This window comes from Myxocyprinus asiaticus, chromosome 3 (genome assembly GCF_019703515.2).
Source record: "Myxocyprinus asiaticus isolate MX2 ecotype Aquarium Trade chromosome 3, UBuf_Myxa_2, whole genome shotgun sequence".
Classification (NCBI taxonomy): Eukaryota; Metazoa; Chordata; class Actinopteri; order Cypriniformes; family Catostomidae; genus Myxocyprinus; species Myxocyprinus asiaticus.
Genome location: NC_059346.1, coordinates 37,856,918 through 37,879,489, shown reverse-complemented (window position 1 = coordinate 37,879,489; position 22,572 = coordinate 37,856,918). Strand labels below are relative to the sequence as shown.

General features: G+C 36.9%; 1 protein-coding gene across 1 annotated transcript in view; it reads left to right on the top strand.

The window, feature by feature from the left end:
- The first annotated feature begins 7,911 nt into the window (after nucleotides 1–7,911).
- LOC127424536 (disabled homolog 2-like) overlaps nucleotides 7,912–22,572 on the top strand; it is a 46,504-nt gene continuing 31,843 nt past the window's right edge. Inside the window, exon 1 of the mRNA XM_051669869.1 lies at nucleotides 7,912–8,397. The gene's annotated coding sequence lies outside the window, so the exon portion shown is untranslated. The remainder of the gene's footprint in view (nucleotides 8,398–22,572) is intronic.

The following is a 22,572-nucleotide window of genomic DNA, read 5'->3' as shown; positions in this document are numbered from 1 at the left end:
GAATGTTTGCATTTTGAAGAGCGACTTGATCCAGCCGAGGATACAATTTCGGATGAGTAAGTCTTTACTTACATTAGTTGACATGCTATTTTATATAAACATGTACATATTTTACTAGTTGACTATTTCCAGACTTGCCAGCCAGTATTCAAAGTATTGAAATTTGAAATATATCCTAATAGGCAAGTTTTAGTTACATTTAAATGTTGTTTCAGCTAAAGCAGGTATTTAAATTGTATGCTGTATGATATAAATATGATATGTAATATGATATAAAAATAATATGAATGTTTAGATTATATTTTAACTAGTGTTTATGCTGCCTCATTATCATCAACGAAGCTTGTGCTTGCAAATATCTGTTCGGGTGTAAATGTGTAAAATGTGCTGTAAATATGCCTGGTCGATGAAGTGTGCAAAAGAAAATGTTCTTTTAAATTAAACTTGATTTTGTGAATAAGCTACAAACATTCATTCTCTCTCAGGGGAGGGGTCTATGTCTCCTCAGGTGTGAATCACATCAATATTCATGATCATCCATGCCTCGTATATGGCCTTTCTAACACTAAAAGTGTCTTACAAAAGTTAAATGACTATAATGTTTTGTATGAATGAGTGATCAGGATGGTTTTCACATGATTTTGTAGCAAAAACTCTAGGCTTCAAGATCCAGTTCTCAAACGTCTTGTGAACAAATGTTTAGTATGTGTTATATGGCTTTATTTCAGTGACTTACTTTTTTTTTTTTTCAAAAAACACGCATAAACGGTATTTTCTCAAAAATACAAACATGTACATAAATGTTGCTCACGTATTATTGTAGCCCAGTTTGTGCTGAATACAGTGTTATCAGATGTTAGCCTTAAATATGTTTTTAAGCAACTGAAAAAAGCAGAAATATCAAGGCATGTCAAAACTTCTCCAGGGCCCAAAACACCCTCAGACCCCAGAGGGAGCATAGAATCATGAATTTTATGATATTATGCTTTCATTCTGGAGCCCTGGCTTCAAAATTAAAATGTTTATTATTTTCCACCAGCTGGCGCCATTTTTCTCATGTTTAGCCTATGGAGCAAATACAAGCTTTTTTCCATTTTTTTGTTTGCTGTATTATAGAGTACTGCAGGCCAATTGAATAAATTATGCAGCTAAAATTGTGTGGGTGTGTTGGTATGGATGTCAGAGTGTGTTTTGTATGTGTGTATTAAGAAATGTGTGTGTGTGTGTGTGTGTGTGTGCGTGCGTGTGCATGTGTAAAAAACAACATTGGCATTATGTAAACAAACTGGCATTTAAAGGGTTAAAATCCTGAAAAATGAATGAATATTTGGTAGTTAAAAAATTAACTCATTGAAAGTGGAAAATAATATTAATATATAATATAATTCTGGCAGTTTTTTGACGCGGACATTTTTGTAACTTGTTTTATTGACGCACAAGGATTTGTATTGGCCTAAATATTGATCTGTTTCTTGTCGCATTTACATTTAGTTATTTAGCACAGTGTTTCCCAACCACTGTGCAGCGGCACACTAGTGTGCAGTGAAAGATTGTCAGGCGTGCTGTGGAAAATTATCAAATTCCACAAAATAAATAAATGGCATTTTTTCCGGAATATGTCGCAGATTTTTTTCATCATCTGAAAGGTCCTGCGACTTACAGTCCGAAGCGATTTATATACATAGCCTAATTTATACGTAACTAATGTCGGCTGGTCAAACACGCGCACCAGAACAGATGAAAACATAGATTAGATAGGGTAGAAGCGTTTTAAATTTGCCAATTCAGAATATTTTGCCTTTACAAAGTATTTTATGGAACCAGTTTAAATATTTTGTCCATCATAACATTATTGTTCTAACAAGTCCGCTGTCAAACACAACTCCTCACATGCCCACAAAATGATGCTTCATCACACTTGTAGTAAAAACATTCAGTCAGTGAACAAGACTGATTTATTTATTTATTTTTTCAACAACGCGATTTTGACCCGGTGCGACTTATCAGGTGCGACTTTATTTCCGGAAAATAAGTTAAATAAATACATAAATAAAAAATTATTTGCTGTGGCGTTGCAAGAAGGCTATTAATTTGCAAGAACAAATCTATAAATTGGAAAAGATGCAAATTTGTTAGTTTTTCATTATCCAATTAGTGCTCTAGTCATCTGTTATCTCATTATACAACATACTTACTTGCGTTTTTTGTAGAGCTGAATTTCAAACATTACGAGTTCATGCTACTAAGACTTACTAAGTTCTTGAAAAAACTATCAACGATGGTTATGTGGGATAGTGGTGTGCCATGGGATTTTTTAATCGTAAAAAGTGTGCCGTGGCAGAAAAAGGGTTGGGAAACACTGATTTAGCAGATGGTTTTATCCAAAGCGACCTACAAATGAGGAACATAGCAAGCAATTTGTCGTACAAAAGTCAACAATATCTGTAGTATCGCACTGCCAAGTTCTCAAAGTCGCAATACTTTTTAGGGCCACTGTAGTCCTGCAGTTTATGGATAATGGCTGACTTATTTTCTTGCTTACTGTTCATCACTCAAATTGGAAATAATAAGGAAAGTATGGGGGAGAAAAAAGTATTTGTTTTATGCCATTCTTTCAAAGAGATAATGTTGATAATCATGTTTGATAATCTTTTCATGAATTAATGAAAGATTATTTCATGAATTGCTCTGATTTGTGCTGCAATTTTCTATTAAATTTGATTGTTTAGATTCAATGTTCTATTTATGATGAGTTACTACGCTCCCACACACTCTTACAGAGATGTGTAAACTTGGCACATGTCTGCTTCTTGGCTCCAGGAATGTAAAATATCAACATTCTGAGCAAAGAGAAAGAACTCGGTAAGCAGAACACATTGCAGCTCTTCATTGGACTATAGATGTGTGGAGGATGTATTTTTATCTGATTATCAGTCAAAAAACTAGACTTGTATTCTGTCATGTTTCCTCTGAACTACTGATTTCACAGAACCTGGGAAATTAAAGAATGACTGGCTAAAAACTGACTTCTCCATGACGGAACATTCCAATGAAGTTCAGTACCAATTCTAAAATCTGAAAAATCCTGAAATATATGATATTCTAAAAAGAAAAAAGAAATGCTGTTTTTTACTGATTATTGTGATTGCAATTTCACAAATTATTGTAATCTTATCTGCACCAAGAAAGACTCTTAGTACAAACACATTGCCTCACAGTATATTGGTTTGCCTTGTGTTCTGTGATAACAGATTAATAGATCCTTCATGATAAAGCAGCAATGAAAATCCTCTGTGAAGGAAATGCCTTTGATGTAGCATCTCATTCATAATCCCCGAAACATTAAGTGTAATACAGTTCAGCAACAAAGACACAGCAGTGTTGGACCATTGTACATACATAAGATTGACTGGCTTCTTTCTCTCACAAATGCAACAGCTTCAGACCCAGTGAATATGGACTTTATTTGGCAAACAGCAACCCACTGAAGGGGTTCTTGTAAAATATGAGGTAACGTCAACTGGCCAGTGAACTTGGGGAGCCTCGGATGAATGGCTGGCCGTAGCCTTCACATTTCATAGCGGAAGATCTACACTCCCCAAATGCCGTTCATACAAAGAATTTTCCATCCTACTCCATTTTTCCATCCACACTTTTTTTTTTTTTTTTTTACATACCAGAAAAACACCTTCAGATGTCTGGCAAGTCATCACTGAATGTGCTATTTTTTGAAAAGGCAAATAGTAAGACAAGCTTTAGGCATTCAGCCCTGTTATGTACCCATTACTATGGTAACTAAGCTTCGTATTAGTCCAAATAAAGGCTGCCCTAAGCAGGGGTTGTAGAAGATGGATAGCTTCAGTGTTTAAAGGCACGTCTGATGTCAATCAAATCAGCTGTCAAGCCTTGTTTACAAGAGATTGACACAAGCAAGAGATTGTCACACAGATTCATATAATAGTGTCTTAAGCAAAAGGATCATCATGGCTTTCAAATAGGATGGTTAAATGGCAACCTGAAAGACATTATATAGATCTCTGAGACCAGTCTCTTCTCTGTTCAGTTTTCAGAACACTCTGACTATTGATTGACAATTTAGTCGGAGATGGACAGATCTCCATACCCCTAAAATCATCTAGATAAGGGAGTTATCTAGAGTAGACCTTTGTCCTATTATGGTTACATTAATAGGACTGTACTACAGTATGTTACTGTAATGTGTATGTAGGGCTCATCAACAAATGTGTATGACAAGAAAGTACTGATGCCTGTTAATTGCATTTTATTTGGTATAGTTGTTTGTTCTTCTATACATATTTTTAATGATTTTATGAATGTGGCTCTTTTAACATGTTTGATGAGTCAGCAGACAAAAAGGGAAGTGGGAGGAATGAGGACTGTCTGTCCTTTCCAGGGCAATGGGACAACTACTCATATCCTTTTCACCATTTTTTTATTCTTTCCTCTTTCACATTTCATTATGTGCCTGTCATCAAAAGTTGTATAAATGAGCAATAAGCATGTGTGTGTGTGTGTGTGTGTGTGTGTGTGTGTGTGTGTGTGTGTGTGCGTGCGTTCATGCATGCATGTGGGCATATGTGTGTCTGTGTTTTTACTTAGCTATATTTTGTACCCAAAAGTGAGCCAAAGCGGACAGTTTGGTACATCCTCATTTGGAAAAACGATCCATACATGAATTAAATAATGATTTATTTATTTTATTTTATTTATTTTTTTTATTATTATTCTAATAATGCAAAAAGTTTGTGGGTTAGGGTTAGTTTATATTAGTACTTCATTATAGTTAGCTTTATATAAAACAATAGAAGTCTATAGTATGTCCCCATTTAGGTAGCTGAGCAAACATTTTGAAAGAATTTTCCATTTTAGGTAAAAACAATATTTTTCTCAACCTTCACTTTAATGCGTCTTAAGAGACGCAGGACCTCATTTCACCCCCTGTAACTCATCCATATTTTGGAGTTGTGCCCACACCTATTTAGTATTCCTCAATCTATCTCTTATAAATAGTGACCAAAAAAAAAAAAGTATAATGGTTTAAGTACCAAAAGTGTATAGGGTCATAAGAGACCCTAGGTATGTAATAGTGTCGGTTTGTTTTGTTGTTGTTTTTTTTTTTTTTTTTTTTATGATTATTTAATATCTACATTTTATAAGTTTACTATCACAGGATATCTATTTATTTGTTTATTACAAGAGAAATTAGTATTATATTCATACCAGTGGCGAGCGGGGACTTTTTCAACTGGGTATGCTGTAAAATCTCAAGTGTCCATGACTTAACCAAACTCAGCCAGTAAACGGTATACAGGCGCAGCGCATCGCCTTAGGACAAACTCATCCATGACGTGTAGATTTAAAAGTATGCCCATTTGCCTACCTTATTTGTAGATAAAATTCATTATCTGATCATTTGTTATGCACTCTACTACGACATTTTCATAGAAACAGTCAGATGTTTTAGTTGGTGCAGCATCCTCTTTTCAAAGGACATCAGAGCCAGGCCACTCAAATCTTAAAATCGTAATCTTTTTCGTTGCCAAAAATGTTCTCTCTACTGACAGTAATAGATGGCACTGTTAGCAACAACCGGCAACTTCTGCTTAAAGCGTCATTACATTATGATACGTTAACTACGTTTTTAATCCATGTTGCCAGATAATGTGTACTTTGTATGTCAAAAAATGTGGGGGAATATGTTTTCAGTGGATTTTCACCATTTTGTTGTATGAGAAAAACATGAAAATATACAGTTATTGTTTACTTTTCGTTAATTTCATTTAGTTGAGTTTGTTTGGCATCAACTGCATTTTGGTGATTTTCTGTAATCGATATCTGGCAACGCTACATCGTTTTGCCGCTTAGGCGAGCAATTCGAGTACAGCGTTTCTACTGCATGAAATCGCCCACAAGCCAACCAACCAATGAGAACGTGGAACAATGACAGCGATTCATAGCAATAGAGCGTAGGCACCAAAGCTATTGTGGATCCGCTCGCCTGAATCCCTCCATAACAGATTGCAGAAAACCTCTCAGTTACGTACATAACCTTGGTTCCCTGAGATGAAGGGAACGAGACATTGCGTCCTAGTTGAAACCTCTCTACAATAATGCCAATTTTCTAATATTGGCTAAGGTGTTTGAGCCCTGCCCTTTTAGGTGCGAAGCTATCCGCTATAAAAGCAGGTGCACAAACACCATTCCTCAGAATTTTCTGATTGAAGGACAAGGAGCGCATCGCTCGCACCTCAGAATTCTGAGTCTTGTAGTGCGGCCAGCGTTCACAATGTCTCGTTCCCTTCGTCTCAGGGAACCAAGGTTACGTACATAACCGAGACATTCCCTTATGGCTCAGTACACTTGAAATTGCGTGCTAACACATATTGTGAACAGAAACCCATCACGCCGCACTACATGACATAACCTTCCAGAGAGGAAACATGACGTCGCAGTCTCGCTGGACGGCGACCGACATGAGTATGCTGCAAGTGAGTGACCCTCATGTTGGGCCAGGAGGGGAGCACCTAGAATGAATATCTGAACTTATCATTATCCCATATGCGTGTACACATACATATCATAAAGCGCATGTTTTACGTGACATTATTTACATTTGACATTGCTATTTGAAGAAACAATATGGAAGTAAACTATAGCAAGTACTACACATGAACAGAATGTTATGACTATTGTCATTTGGGTGTAGTATTGAAATTATGTAAATTGTGTCTGTTTAGACTCAGTAAGTGCCTGAGAAAATACTTATGTGTATCTTATGCGTAGATTATGTGTTAAGTGTATCTCAATATGTGTTTGACAGCCAGTTACATCTGATGAAATTTTAGTGTGAAAGTAATGAATTCTGTTCTAGATTTGTCCTGATTTGTTGATTTAGCTCTTTGATATATGGAAAATAAAACATCAATATATATATATATCATTTTATTATTTTGTATTGAAAATATTTTGAAATTGTTAAACTATCTGGGCATTTTGTAGGTCCAGTTTTGATAGATACGTGCCGGGTCTCTAAAGACCCGAATATGTAAGATTGTTTGGTAAATTCCCGTACATTTAAGAGTTAAGTCATTTAAAATTCAATATTTAATATAGTTGTCAAAACAATCTTTTTGTCCGGACTGACACTGGAGTCTGTTCAAATACTGTGCATGGATCATGAACTGCCAAAGGAAGTACTGATGCGGTAACCATAAACAAGCATTTATTTTCAGTGAGGTACATGTTGTTCATTCTAAAAACTGACGTCAGGGAACAGAAAACATTCCCTCCAGTAGAAGCAGCAGCAGTGCCCTCTTTAGGGCCATGATTGTAGCAGTTCCCTGGCCTGAGGTTTTATGAGATCCTTGAAGAGGGAGTAAAAAAACAAAACAAAAAAAACATGAAATTTAAATACCAGCTAAACAAATAACGAGCAAATTGAACAATTCAGCATAAGGATTAAATTAATCTACATTCCCCGCAATGTTTCCCATATCATGGTTTCAAACAAGGGCAATGTTCTCTCAAACTGCATAGGCCTACAGCAAAACCTGGACTAACAATAATGTAAATTTAACCTTCACCGTCAATCAAATGGAATACTGAGAAAAAACAACTGCCTCTCTCTCACACACACACATGCTGAGTTAATCTAAAGCATTATATAGGCTACAAATGCTCCACAAATCCAAGAAATAAGATCAATAAAATCAAGAGAGAGTAACACTTTCTTGTGTGAGAAGGCTCAAACAATTCAAACTGAAATTGTGCAATGTAGCTGTAACTTGCTGATGGTAAATATTTCGTAATTTCTGTGACTGGAAACAGCAGTGGAAGGCCTATGTGGACATGTCTTGGTACGATTGTGGCGATTTGTCATATAGAAAAAGTGCTCAGAGGAGCAAAAAATATTGTACGGGTGGAAGCTAGAGGGAATCAGCATAAATTATGACAAGTGCATCACGCAATAAAGCGAACTATGAATAAGCCATTCGAGAAATTGGTGCAATGCAACATTCATTGAATGATGATGCGTCAGGGACTGTCGAGTATACGCAGGAGAGCATCACAGTCTGGTCCTCAGAGGGTTCAAATTTCACTTTGAGGGGGAGTTACCGAATCTGCAGGAACATCAGATCGCATTGCTCAGCAAACCTGCCAACATCCTGGGAAGAAGACCATATACCGTCAAGCTCTTACACATACATCCAGGGAATAATAGCCTTTATTGCCAACACCTCAAACACACATACCGGGAATAATACCAGAGACCCGTCCACTCTATCTCGCCCTATTTTTTTTTCTCTGCTGGTTCGCAAAAGCCTCAGGAGTAGGCTATGCACGGTCCAGGTTCCGCTACATATCTGCTATCTGTAGGTGAGTATAACATTTTCCCATTAATTAAATGTAGCCCGAGTTTCAGTCTGTCAGAACATTTGGTAGCTATTTCTCCACCGACCACTGAAATACAAGTCTCGTGCGGTAAAATGAATTTCAACAAACGAATAAACGAACTGGAGAAAAAAAAGAGGTTGGGGATTTATTTACACAATAATAATAATAATAATAATAATAATAATAATAATAATAAAAACGCTTGTATGTTTCTGTTTAGGAGCTCGTTGTTAGGTCCGTTATGTTGACTGTATCTTTCGCAATGCCGTCTAGGTGTTTACAGATTTCCCGAATCTACACTCATACTCAAAATATCCCCACAGCTGGTACGCGTCTTGACGCTTTGGCACAGTTCAGGCAGATGTGCGATGTGTTTTAAGGGTTTATACAGTAGGTTACATATTGCATGTTGTTCAGTATTCGATTTAAGATGAGCTGAAGTACGTGCATTTACCGGCATTTTTGTCGTCCATATATTCTTGCCTTTTCAGACATTTACAGGTATTCCTGATCTAGTTTCACAGATCTTTACATTTTATGTTTGTGTAGGCCTATCTCAGATCTCAGTATCTACAGTATGTAAACAGAACCTGTTGATAAGAAAGGGTTCCCTTTGAAATCAGTGTGGAAATGTGACAGTAACAGGCTGGTGGTCTGACCTAAATTCACAGATGTTCACCAATGACCACATCTTATAGGCAAAGGGTTCATTTTGACAACACAGTAACAGCTATATGTGTAGCTTACCTCAATCTAGTAGGGTAGGCCTAGTACAGTTGTAACACTTTTTGCTTTTTTGCTATACCACACAAATACTGACCACCATAAGCATGCCTTTATTTGTCTACCAACAAAATAAATGTCAAAAACCTATATACATAGTTCCTTTTTTCCATAATTAGTGTGACGACAAGGAGCATCACAACTGTCCTCATGCCTGGGACGGTTGTAACACAAGTTTGTAATGTTCTAAATATGTCCTTCAGTTAAGTAAAATATACTGACACATTTTATACTCTGTGATTGAATGCTTGCATCTAATGCTTGCATATGTAACAATTCTAACACATCAGTTGGAACTCCTCTCTCGGATTTCCTAACCCTAATGCGAGGCATCCTGTGACACACACACATATGCAAACAAGCAAAAATGCACATTTACAATCAAACTTACTTAACAAATTCATTTCAACTGCATAATGTACTCAGTCTGCCCTATTGCATAAAGCAAGACATGCAATAGCATTGGGTGTCACCTAATAATCTTACTCAGGATTTTTGAAAGTTTTGACATTTATCAGTTTGAAGGGACCCAGGACTGCTCAGAGCACCTTAGCTTCATAGTCTTAAGTTCGACGAGATTTCTTAGATGTTTACTGTCCGATTGAATTTTGAAACCTTTTGGCAGTCATGGACATTAGCTTTTGTATTTTCCCATTCAAGGTGCATCATCTAGATCATTATACTCCACACATTAAATTTTTCAGCAGAACCACAGGAGACTATTTCAGGTCTCATGTGTGTAACAACCTTAAATAATAGGGTCCATTAGTGGGACAAAAAGGACATTGGGCTTCAGCTGTGCTGTTTTAAAGGGCACGTGAGCCTTGGTGACTCAGTTTACTTTTGGTCCCAGGTATTTTTTTAGTTCAAGGGAATGTATGTCATTAAGTCCTGGTTGATCTTAATGGCAGGGCAAGATGTGGAAATGGAAAGCTGTTAAGTGTGAGAACTGCTAGTGTAGGCATTAGAGTGAGAGTGAGAAGACAACTGAAGAGAAAAAGAAAGATTTCACTGACTTAAACTGTCAGACTTAAAGTTTATATCTTTCCCTCTATAGCATTTTTGCCCTTTCCCTATTGCTCCACCATCCCCCATAGTAATTTTAGAGGAGGAAATGCCACAGTAAATACATTCCTTTGCCTCACACAAAGCTGGTAATGTTGAAAGTGTAACACTTTTATAGCGAGTTTACTTCCAAAAGTTTAAAAACATTGAAACCTGAAGTCATTAGAAACACTGGTGCAAAATGTCTTTGTCCCTCACATTGGACATGGACACATTCATTCAATCACTGAAAAGGGAAATGTGCTTTTTCTCAAATATGTGTAAATTACTCTACCAAGGACAAAGAGCCAACACTGAGTTTAACCATTTAAAAATGTGAATTACCATTTCAAGAAATGATGCTGTGTATGATTCAGTTCAAGACATTAATTTTTCATCTGTTGGTACAATGTGGTGCAGTTTTATTGGAACCAGATGTTGGCACTCAACTTAGTTTCCCCTCTGTCTTTCATTCTAAACTATCTAAAGCTTTTGATTCCAGCACCTCCCTTATTCTCTCTTAATAAAAAGAATAACATATTTCAGTGGAGAAAGTAAAAAGAGAGAGAAACAAAGGCAACTCTCCTTCACTTGGTTCTTAATAAGTGTCTTCTCCACTATAACTCTGCTGTCTTTTCCTACCTCTGTGGCATTTTATAAGACAAAAGGGACTGCTATTGTATTTCACTGTAGACAGATGTAGGTCAGTGGAATTTCACTGTGGTAGCCACATGCTGAGGTAAGTGACCTTTGCTCCAAGTTTTTGTTTGTACTGCACTTTCCCCCTCCTAAAAAAATGAATAAAATTAGGATTTTTCCTTTATTTCAAGAAAGTGGTTTAGAACCAGATGTGGAACAGTTGTTGTGTGCATGATCTGCTAGGATAACACTTGACCTGTGCACCCCTAAAGAACAAAAACATGGATGGGCTTTAAAACACACAGCTTTGCTTAATTTAAAGAACATTAACTTGTAAGGGAGTCTCTTCTCTGGTACATCAGGTGCAAAGTTCTGCATGGTACCCAAGTGACAAATGCATTGAGTTCTTGCTCATTTACTTTCATTGTATGAAAAGGGAAAAAAAGATGCTATGAAAGTAAATGGTGACTGAGGCTAACATTCTGCCTAACATATTCTTTTATGTTCATTGAAATAAAAAAGTGATGTGGATTTGGAACAACATGAGGGTCATTAAAGTATGACAGAATTTGAATTTTGGGGTGAATCCCTTTAACCTCGTACGACCCCGTGTCCTCATGTGTGGACATTGTAATTTGGCTTTGCTATACGGAATGCATAATTTAAATTAATAAAATCCGACTGAATACTGTTCACAACGCACTAGTCTGTCATTTAAGGGTAAAAGTTTTGGCACACCGAGTCACATGACATAACAACATGACGTCGATTTCCATGAAGTGCTTCTATGGGCACAGAGCCAAAAAAAAAAGTGCCTCTGGTAAGAAACTTCTTTAAGTTTTTAACTGAAACCTGTTTGGGTGTAAAGAGTAGCATCTCTAGTTTTGTTTGATATGCCACTTTAAAAATGCATTAATTTTTCACATGCCAGCACGCTGATAAACATGATGTCCACATAAATGGATTTTGGGACATTTTTCCCTCAAAAGTAGAAAAAACATGAATAACTTTCAACATTAACACATCTGTGGGTTATTTCACTTAATTTTTATATAGATTTGGTTATATTTTATTTTATCACTGTACAATACGGTTCTATTCATTAACATTAGTAAATGTATTCCTAGATTCACTGTGCATTTTCACATTGATAATAAATGGGTTCACCCAAAAGCTGAAAAATGTAGCTTTCAGAGGCTTTATGTGGAGTTAAGATGAAAAAAAGGAGCATTTTGAACTGTTCTGAGACCATTGCAGACAGACAGCACACTAGAGGTTAAGTCATTCACTAAACAGGGAGCACGGGAGCATCCTATAGCTCTCTAGGCAGCTAAGTTCATTCACTCTTAAAATCCAACCAAAAGTTCCGTTTTAGGCTGCAGATGATGTTTGGACCACTCAACATGTTTGGCAGACATGGGACAATGGTAATAAATACATAGATTCAGAATTTATAATGTATAATTTTATATTAATATGGTTGGCAGTGATTGGATGGTGCTGGCCATTACTTTGAATCAGAAAAAAAAAAAATATGCTAATTTCTGATGTAATGTCTGTTACGCCTCAAAAACATGAATGACAAACACTCATGGAAACATAACAAACAATTTGATAAAAAAAAAAAAAAAACTGACTTTCTATTGCTTGGTATTATTTACAATTTCACAACTTAGTCCCAATGTCCACATATGTGGACATCAATTTTTAGGAAAACTATTTGCTCTAGAAAAAAAAATATATTTTTGCATATTTATTAGGTGCTGCTTGTTACAAATCAAAAAGGGAAATGGAAGATGCACACTGCAGTCACACTCAGGAGGTTAATATACAGTGTCCATCCCTCACCCTATCAGACTGTGGCCATTGAAAGGTTACATTTACATATTTGGCAGATGCTTTTATCCAAAGCAAATTACAGTGCACTTATTACAGGGACAATCCCCCCAGAGCAACCTGGAGTTAAGTGCCTTGCTCAAGGACACAATGGTGGTGGCTGTGGGGATCAAACCAGCAACCTTCTGATTACCAGTTATGTGCTTTAGCCCACTATGCCACCACCACTCCAGAGGTTGACCTCTCCTAGCCCAACAACTATCTGGACAGGACATTTGGAAATCATCAGGTCAATGTGCTGCTGATCCATTAAGACCTTTAGTCTTTCCTGAAAAACTCTGCTTTGCATTTTCTTTAAACCTTTATTTAGAGGTTCACATATGTAGTAATTTAATACTCTGTAAATACACTGTGTCCCAAGATTACAGAACACAGAAATTCTTAATGTGTTGGTTTAGTAGTTATTGAGCAATCCTGGGTGTTTTTCGACTGTTTGTTGTTAAATGTAATTTCAGTAAACGTTGAACCAAACAGCTTATATGCAGGCCACCTATCTCGATCAAAATGATTGTGTGAAGAGAGGATTTGCATTTTCTCAGTATTTTATGAAATGTTTGTTGTGTCACTTCTAGATGAACCCAGCTGTTATGATGATATGATTAACAGAAGTGTTATGGGTTAGTCTTTGTTTGTACACCAGGCATTTTAATACTTTTTCACAGGTCTGGAACACCTGTACGACCACACAAGCAGAGTGATATAATTATAGTTTACTGCACTCCTGAAATGTTTTACTCATTTAAAACATCTACTTATCATGGGACCCTATGCTGAGAAGATTAAATATGTAGTGATTTCCTGTGAGGTAGGATTGCGTGTACCTGCATATTACAACAGAAAACAACTCCCAGAGACTTTAACAGAGGGTATGGTTTTCCTTTTCTTCTGTGCTATTAGAGAAGTGACAAACTAGCTGGTATAGTAGTACACTGTATTGTAGCAATGTACCATTCTTGTATTCAATTGGAATTCGGTAGCACAGCTTGTATTGTTTTTTGTTTGTTTGTTTTTTGCTTGAGTTAATTGCTTCTGCTTGTGTTATTCTCATTTGTGAGACACGTTGGATAAAAGCATCAACTAAATGAAGAAACATAAATGTAGCAAAAAAAAAAAAAAAAATGAGTTTGCCTTTGAAGTTTAATTGGCTTTTATATCATATTTTAGAACTATTTTGAACTGGTTCATTTTACTTACTGGGCTGATTTTCTGGCCAAAATTAAAGTTTTTGCTTAGATACAATCAATTCCTCTTTTGAAAAAGTGGATTGTAATTGCTTGAAAATTCCTCTGAGGCTTTGTGTGTGCTGTGTGCCTTACCCTCATTTTGTTTGATTATGTGTCTTGGATGATGGATTGTGTGTTTGCTGTGCAAAGCCAGCCTGTAATAGACCCTTTTCACAGACTGTGATGACATGTTTCTGCCTTATTTAGCAGTATAAATCTAGAAAACTTTTTTATATTTGCTATTTCAAATTATTTAGTGTAAATTTATAACATTATACTTTGTAGAATATTAACCTGAATTAGTTAAAAAAAAAAAAAGAAAAAAATAACCACAGCTCAATGAGGTTTCTAATACATCTGCTGAGGGAGTAACAGACAATTTGGCCTCTTTCTCTCTTCTGACTGCTGCTCTCTATTTCTTTCTTATTTTGGAAAGTTGTGATAGTGTAATAGTGAGTTTTTTATTTGCTGTTGGAGCAAACGGGTAAGCAAAAATTATATTTGCTGTGGTCTCCCATTCACCATATAAGTTTACCCTGCTATCGTTTTACTACCGTATTCCAAACCCCGATATGTGAAAAGGGTCCATTGCACTACCATGAAGACTGTTTCCCATACCTGTCTTAATGGCAAATGGATGCCTAGCAAATTAGCCATAGCTCTCACAATCAAAAGCCATGACTCTCATGCAATAATTGGCTAGTTAAATGTTATATTTGAATTTAAAGGAATATTTCCGGGTTCAATACAAGTTGAGCTCAATCAACAGCATTTGTGGCATAATGTTGAAAACCACAATTTATTTCGTCTCATCCCTCCTTTTCTTTTTCTTTTTTTCATCTTATTTTTCTTTTTTCCCCTTTTCTCCCCAATTTGGAATGGCAAATTCCCAATGCTCTGTAAGTCCTCGTGGTGGCGTAGTGACTCGCCTCAATCCGGGTGGCGGAGGATGAATCTCAGTTGCCTCCGCGTCTGAGACCGTCAATCTACGCATCTTATCACGTGGCTTGTTGAGCGCGTTACCGCGGAGACGTAGCACGTGTGGAGGCATCCATGCACAACTCACCACGTGCCCCACCGAGAGTGAGAACCACATTATAGTGACCACGAGGAGGTTAACCCAACGTGACTCTACCCTCCCTAGCAACCCGGCCAATTTGGTTGCTTAGGAGACCTGGCTGGTGTCACTCAGCATGCCATGGATTCGAACTCGCGACTCCAGGGGTGGTAGTCAGCGTCTTTAATCATCCCTTTTTTTCTTTAAAAAAGCAAAAATGGAGGTTACAGTGAGGAGATTGTAATTTGAAAGTTACAATGGAAGTGAATGTAGCACATTTTTGGAGGGTTTAAAGGCAGAAATGTAAGCTTATAATTTTATAAAAGCACCTACATTCATTCTTCTGTTAAAACTAATGTATTATTTGAGCTGTAAAGTTGTTTAATTTGTCATTTTTACAGTCGTTTTAGGTTTTTAGGGTTTGTTGACATTACATCGTCATGGCAATGAAGTAGTAAAATTGGATATAACTTTACACAGAAAAGGTTAGTAAGCTATTTTATCACATTAAAATCATGTTAACACATATTGTTTCTGTCTTGTGGCCATACTTTTGAAACAGTGTGTATTTTAACATTTATCGATTGGCCCCATTCACTTCCATTTTAAGTGCCTCAATGAAATCCAGATTTTTACTTTTTTTGTGTGGGTGTGTGTGTTTTTAAGAAAAGGAGGGGCAAGTCAAAATATATTTGTGGTATTCATTATTATGCCACTGCATGTTTATGGTAATAAAAGTGCTTGTTTAAATATAAATGCATATGTCTTAATTTGGTCAGTCAAATCAAGTCAAACCTTCTCCAGATCATTTGCTTTACGTACAGTAAACTAAAATTCTGTCATCATTTACCCACCATCATGCTGCTCAAAACTCATATGACTTTTCCCCTTGGAACACAAAAAGAGTATTTATCAACATGTCAAAGCTGAATTGAAGTGCAAGGAACCATATGTTACTACGTTTTCCCCCAGCTTCTGCTCTGATCTCTATCCTCAAATACTTTATTATTCTCAGTCAGTTTCTAAAGGAGTTTGAGGTGTACTTAGGCCATTAAATACGTTGATTGGTCTTGCATGTGGCATGGGGACAATCAGTTCCTTGTTTCTGCTACCTTAGTTCCCTGTGTGTTCCCTCTAGTTATCCAGTGTCCTGTTGTCAACTGACAACGCGCCCCTGGAGATTTTTTTATGTCGAGTGTGTTTACCTCCAGAGTGAGGTCTGAGATTCCTGGCATTGAGCAGGGGAGGATGTGTCATAGCTTTCCTTTTTTTTTTTTTTTTTTTATGTCCAAATTTACACATGCTCCATAGCTTATTTACAGTGAAAGCCTTGGTGCCAGAGAGTCAAGGAAGAGGAAAAATTGTGTTTATACTCATTCTTTGTCTTCTCTGGGGGTATTAATAAAAAAAGAGGCTCCTGGACCCAGTACTGGAGACCTGCCGAGATGCCAGGCAGGGGATTGTGAGAAAAATAGAGATAACGAGGTCTTGTCTGGCAGCAGCAAAGAGTAAATATTGATGTTTTTCTTGTGCTCAACTTTGGCCAAGAAGTACAAATGTCATCTAAGAGTGGGAAAAAGGTTTTAAAGATACAAGACACCATATGAAGTTAGAGTTATGTTAGAGAATGTTTCATACAACTGCATTTTAGGATGAAGAAGATAATTTGCTTAAATGCTACAAATCTAAAAATGCTTTGCTATAGGCCAACTCTAGTTAATCAATGTGACTAACTGGGCAAACTTACAGTATACCTCATCTGGTGACCATATGGTTGGATGAAACATATAGTTGACTAAGTTTTATTGGCCAGCAGAAGAGCATAAATTGTCTGTTTAGACCAAACGTTCAACAGACTGTCCAATTTAATGCTTACTCAAAAGCTGTACGAGGTATTCATTGGAGTATTTCCACCACTGTTTGTGGGGTGGTTGTGGATGATGTGTTTTTATGATAAATTTGTCACTTAAATTTGTTTTTTAGATGAGTTAAAATAGAGATCTTTGCCTATGGAGACTTGATTCTTTCTAGCAAGCTATCATTAGCAAAACACCCCACCAGCCTTCAGCTATAATGTAAGGTTTGTCTTGGGATATTTTGAACCACTAGCTCATGTAAACATTTACATTTCCAGTCATGTTTCCTATATAGTATATTTTTCCACCTTTGTCAAGCACCAGAAGGAAGCAATAACTTAAATCGCAGCTTATACTTGTTAGAGCTAATCACACTTTGTATTTTATCTAGTGTTTTTACTACTATGAACCCTTGCTTTTTGTTTCATAAGACACAGCCTTTATCTCAGTATTGTCTGTTTATGTAGATATTCGCTTTTATACACCTAAATAAATGCATTATTGAATTGTTTATTACTCTTCCCAGTATTCTGTACTAATAATATGATAATGTTATTTTGAAGATATCTTTGCACTTTCCAAGAGCTTTTTGTGTCTCAGCAGTGTATTCCAGGGGACTTCTGTTCAAGTCACATAAATGTTTGTCTGTATCTATACATGTAAATGTGTAGTTGACATAACATGTCCAGCTTTTGTCTTTTAACAACATTAGGTAAAATGTATATGCATGTATAAGGGAAAGTGCATACTTTAGGTGCTTTGAGTTTTGTTTTTTGTTTTTGTTTTTTTAATGGTCCTGTGGTGTGACAAATAAATTAAAAGTACAAAGTAGTTTTGAGGTCATGAGGTCATACCTGTGTGCATAATAGCTATAAAAGAATGATCAAAATGCTGTTTTAAATAGTTTTAGATAGAAGATTCAAAAAGTATTTAATCTCAACTACCCAAATGTTAGTGGGCTACCACTGTGAAATTATTCTCAATGTCCAGTATCTAAATATTTATTTAGCAGTACTCTGTTAATTACTTAAACTGTACATTTTCCTTCTTTTATTGACAGCTTGATAGGATCAGGCTATCAGCTATTTAGATACCAAGCCTTGATTCCTGTTAGAAGATCTATTCTGCAACTGTCTTAATAGCTTGCCAGCATTCCACATACTGTACTTCCTCTTTTCTCTTCCTTCCTCAACTCTTTCCTATTTCCAGAGATGGAAAGTCACATGTCTGTAAAGGACACTACACTTGTTGATATTTTGTGCCAGGGTTGCTCTGTCTGCCATAGGTTGCCAACAGCTGTTGCCCAGGGAAGATCAGCTGGTACTTTTTGCCTCTTATAATAGAATCTTCTAAGCAGTTTTAGATGGCCAGCAGAAGTTTAGGGTCATATGTGGGTCGCTGGTGTGAGAGTTGAAGCTGATTATGGGTTATGAAGTATTTATATCAGGTGACATGCAGAAGTATTCGCATTTTGAGTCTGAGAGTATACAAAAACTTAGACTACTGAAAAACAGAATATAGCCTATTTTACAAACGTGAATGTGATTTTGTTTGGATAGGTGGACAGCATGACTTTATTGTGGCATTTAGTCTCTGCAAAACAAGTTTACTCCAGTCACTAAAAAAAACATTACTCACATCAGAATTATTTTTATTGCACCCTAAATATTTATTGGTCTTCTGTCTTTTTGATTCATGAATGACTGCTTCTTTGTTGTTTTGTAATTATGTAACATTATTGCAATGTTGTTTTGAATTCTTGGAAAGATATTTAGTGTTGGAGCCTGTTAAAGGTAAATGCATTTTGAGTTAGTGGAGTAGACAGATGAAGGCAAAAATATCCCAAATATTTCCATGTAGGAGTTGCCTAACAAATGTGCAAAAATAGCCAGCCTGTGGTATGTATAAGGTGGAGACCGAATAGATCGCATATGCAAGGGAAGCTCTGACTTCCTGTCTTTGGGTACAGGGTGGGAGAACTGCAATGCAAAGATAGCATGAGATAAAGGCTAAAAATCTGTAAAAGATATCCCAACAAGAATAGGATAGAGACTACAAAAATGTCTTGGCAACCTTTCACCTCAGATAAGTCTTGAGGAAAAGCAGATATCTGTAGTAGTAACTCAAAGCATGAATGTTCGGTTGGGTGTTAAAAGCAGTGAGAGGAGTGTATTTATGGCCAAACAATGCAGTGACTCCAGCAGAATGCTACAGAGTCCAGGATGTTTATTCAGCTTCAGATTAGCACAGCCACTTTGATTTCTGTTATTGCTTGTGGATGTACTGTGTCTACTGGGATGAAACCAGAGCTGGTTAGCATGTTATTGGAAGGGTTAAAAAGTGGCCTATGCATGTTTAGAGAGCAAGTTATCAGCTCACACTGAACAAGTTCAGCCTACATCTTACATGGAATCAGTTATTGTGTAGTCATGTTGTAATGTTTATGGTGACGTATAATCAGTTTTTCCAAGCAGTTCTATACTTACTTTTTCTCTGGTGTAGGAGTAAAAAGTGGGTGAAAAAAGTGGGTTTCTCTGCATGGTCAAAGCTCACGTTACATTTGAGATTTTGGTTTGTTTGATTTATTGTGTAATTCAAAAGGGATAGTTCACCCAAATATGGAAATTATATTATCATTTATCATGTTGTTCTAAACCTGTATGACTTACTCTCTGTCTTTCATGGAACACAAAAGGAGATTTTAGGCAGGATTTTGACAGGAGTTGCCAATTACTGTCATTGTAAAGAAAAAAAAAAAAGAGTATCATCAACATTCTTCAAAATTTCTCTTGTGTTCCACTGAAAGACATAAAGGTTTGGAATGACATGAGAGTGAGTACATTTTCCAACCTCGTCTCAGTGTAAACGTGACTCTATATACATTTTTGCAAAACTTGTTATACGTGTCTCCAGGTACAATTCCCTGCAGTTTCCTGGTGAAATGAACACTAGAGGCACTAAAACAATGGTGTGTTTTATTCACTTTCACTCAAATCATGACTTAAATGGCTGATTATGACTTTATAAATACTTATTTTTCTCTGTATTACTCAGAACCAGCTATTTTATAATATCGACACACTTTAACACATCTATTGATAAACTACACATTTTAATGCTTTTATAACAGACTCACATGCATACAGTATATACACTTATTCTAACATATATAGCTTGTGTGGTAGCTCACCTGATAGGGCATTGGACTTTGATTCAGAGGACCATGGTTCAAGTCCAGCCATGAATTTAAGCTAACACATGACATTACAGAGTCAGAGAAGTGGCATAAAATGAGGTGGTTGCTTCAGAAAATTAGCTTTTTCATTTAGCTTCTGCATTTAAAACACTAATGGATAGGTTTAGGCATTGATTTGGTAAGGATGTGTTTTTTAAACATCTCATTTATTTTTTAAAACTCTATTGGTTAGGTTCAGGCAAAAGTTTTAGGTTAGAGAGGTATGTTTTTAAAAACATGATATAAAATTCACCTTAAAACCTTGTCTGAATACGATACCATTTTACTCGCTATTGGCACCCCCAGCTGGACATTTCACTGGAAAACTGCAGCCAAACGTGATATACAGCACATAAATTTTGAATAGCAAAAATGTTGTCATGTTCACGTAAATTTCATGAGACCAGGCTGACATTTTCATATTGGGGTGAACTATTCCTTTAAAAGAATGTTCCACGTTCAACACAAGTTAAGCTTAATCAACAATATAGGTGACATAATGCTGATTACCACATAAAAAATTATTTCTACTTATCCCTCGTATGTTTAAAAAGTGTAAAAATCGCAGTTACATTAATGCACTTACAATGGAAGTGAATGAGGCTAATCCATAAACGTTAAAATACACACAGATTCAAAAGTATAGCCACAAGACATAAATATTATAAATGTTAACATGATTTTAGTGCAATAAAATCAGGGATTTAAGGGTTTACCTTAAATTTGAATAAATTTTAACCCGATAAGGTTAGTAAGTGATTTTATCACACTAAAATTAAGTTTACATGTATAATGTTTATGTCTTGTGGCTATTCTTTTGAAATAGTGAATATATTAACATTCATGTATTGGCCCATTCACTTCCATTGTTAGTGCCTCACCCTAACCCAGATTTTTGTTTTGTTTTGTTTTTTAAAGAAAAGGAAGGGCAAGTCAAATTCATTTTATGGTAATCAGTCTTATGACACAAATGCTACAGATTGAGCTTAACTTGTATTGAACTTGGAACATTCCTTTAAGTCAAAATTGCCATAAGATTCAACAGTGTGCTTAGCTACTCTTTGAATTGTGAATTGTAATATTTATGGACTGGCCCAGCATTTGCAGCGATTGTCGCTAGGTTCTCCCACCAAAACCGGTTTTGAACTTACCTGCAAGTAGCTTGTGCGCCTGGATGTCCGGAGCAGGCCGAGTCATGTACCAACTGAAGAAATCTGTTGTGTAAGGATCTGGGAACAAAGACCTTATCAGGAGGGCAGTCAGTGGGAGTGGGTTCTTGGTTCCGAGCTTGGCGTGATGTCTGCCATAATGTTCCATTGTATGGGAGCGACAGTGAGGGTTGGTGGGATTATCGAAGTCACAGGGTTGTTGCAAGTAGTGGACTCATAAATGCGGGACAGGGCATCAGCTTTGGTATTCTTGGAGCCAGGTCAAAAGATTATGGTAAAATCAAACCTGGAGAAGAATATCGACCATCGAGCTTGACGAGGATTTAGAAGCTTAGCAGATTGGATGTATTCCAGGTTGCAATGATCCGTGATCACCCGGAAAGGATGACGAGCTCCCTCTAACCAATGTCTCCACTCCTCAAAAGCCACTTTCATGGCCAACAATTCACGGTTGCCAACGTCGTAATTTCTTTCAGCAGCTGACAACTTGCGTGAGTAGAAGGCACAGGGATGGAGTTTGGCGGGAGATCCTTGTCGTTGAGAGTACTGCACCAACTCCTGAATCAGAGGTGTCCACTTCCAGCACAAAGGGTCGAGTGGGGTCTGGATGATGGAGAATGGGTGCAGTCGTAAAGCATCATTTGAGGTCATCGGAGGCTTGATGAGCAGAAGGTGTCCAGATTAGTTTCAGAGCTTTCCTCAGAGCAGTGAGGTGAGTGGAGCAGCCACCGAGCTGAAACCTCAGATGAAACGTCTGTAGAAATTGGCAAAACCAAGGAAGCACTGTAGTTCTTTGACAGACACAGGCAGTGGCCATTGCAGCACGGCTTGCATCTTAGAAGAGTCCATGGTGACCCCCTCAGGGGAGATGACATTCCCCAGGAAAGAGATGGTAGATTGGTGAAACTCACATTTCTCCATTTGGGCATACAGTTGATGTTGAACGAGGTGGTTGAGCACCACTCTGACGTGTTGAACATGTTCATCAAGGGAAGAAGGGTAGAATGTCATCGATATAGACAATAACCCATTTGCCAATAAGATCATGAAAAATGTCATTTACATAGGCATGAAAGACAGATGGACTGTTGGAAAGTCCGAAAGGCATCACCTGGTATTCGTAGTGGCCAGTGTGTGTAGAAAAGGCAGTCTTCCATTCATCCCCCTCCCGAATGCGGATTAAATTGTAGGCGTTATGAAAATCCAGTTTGGAGAAGATTTTGGCGCATCGTAACTGCTCTAATGCTGCTGGTAC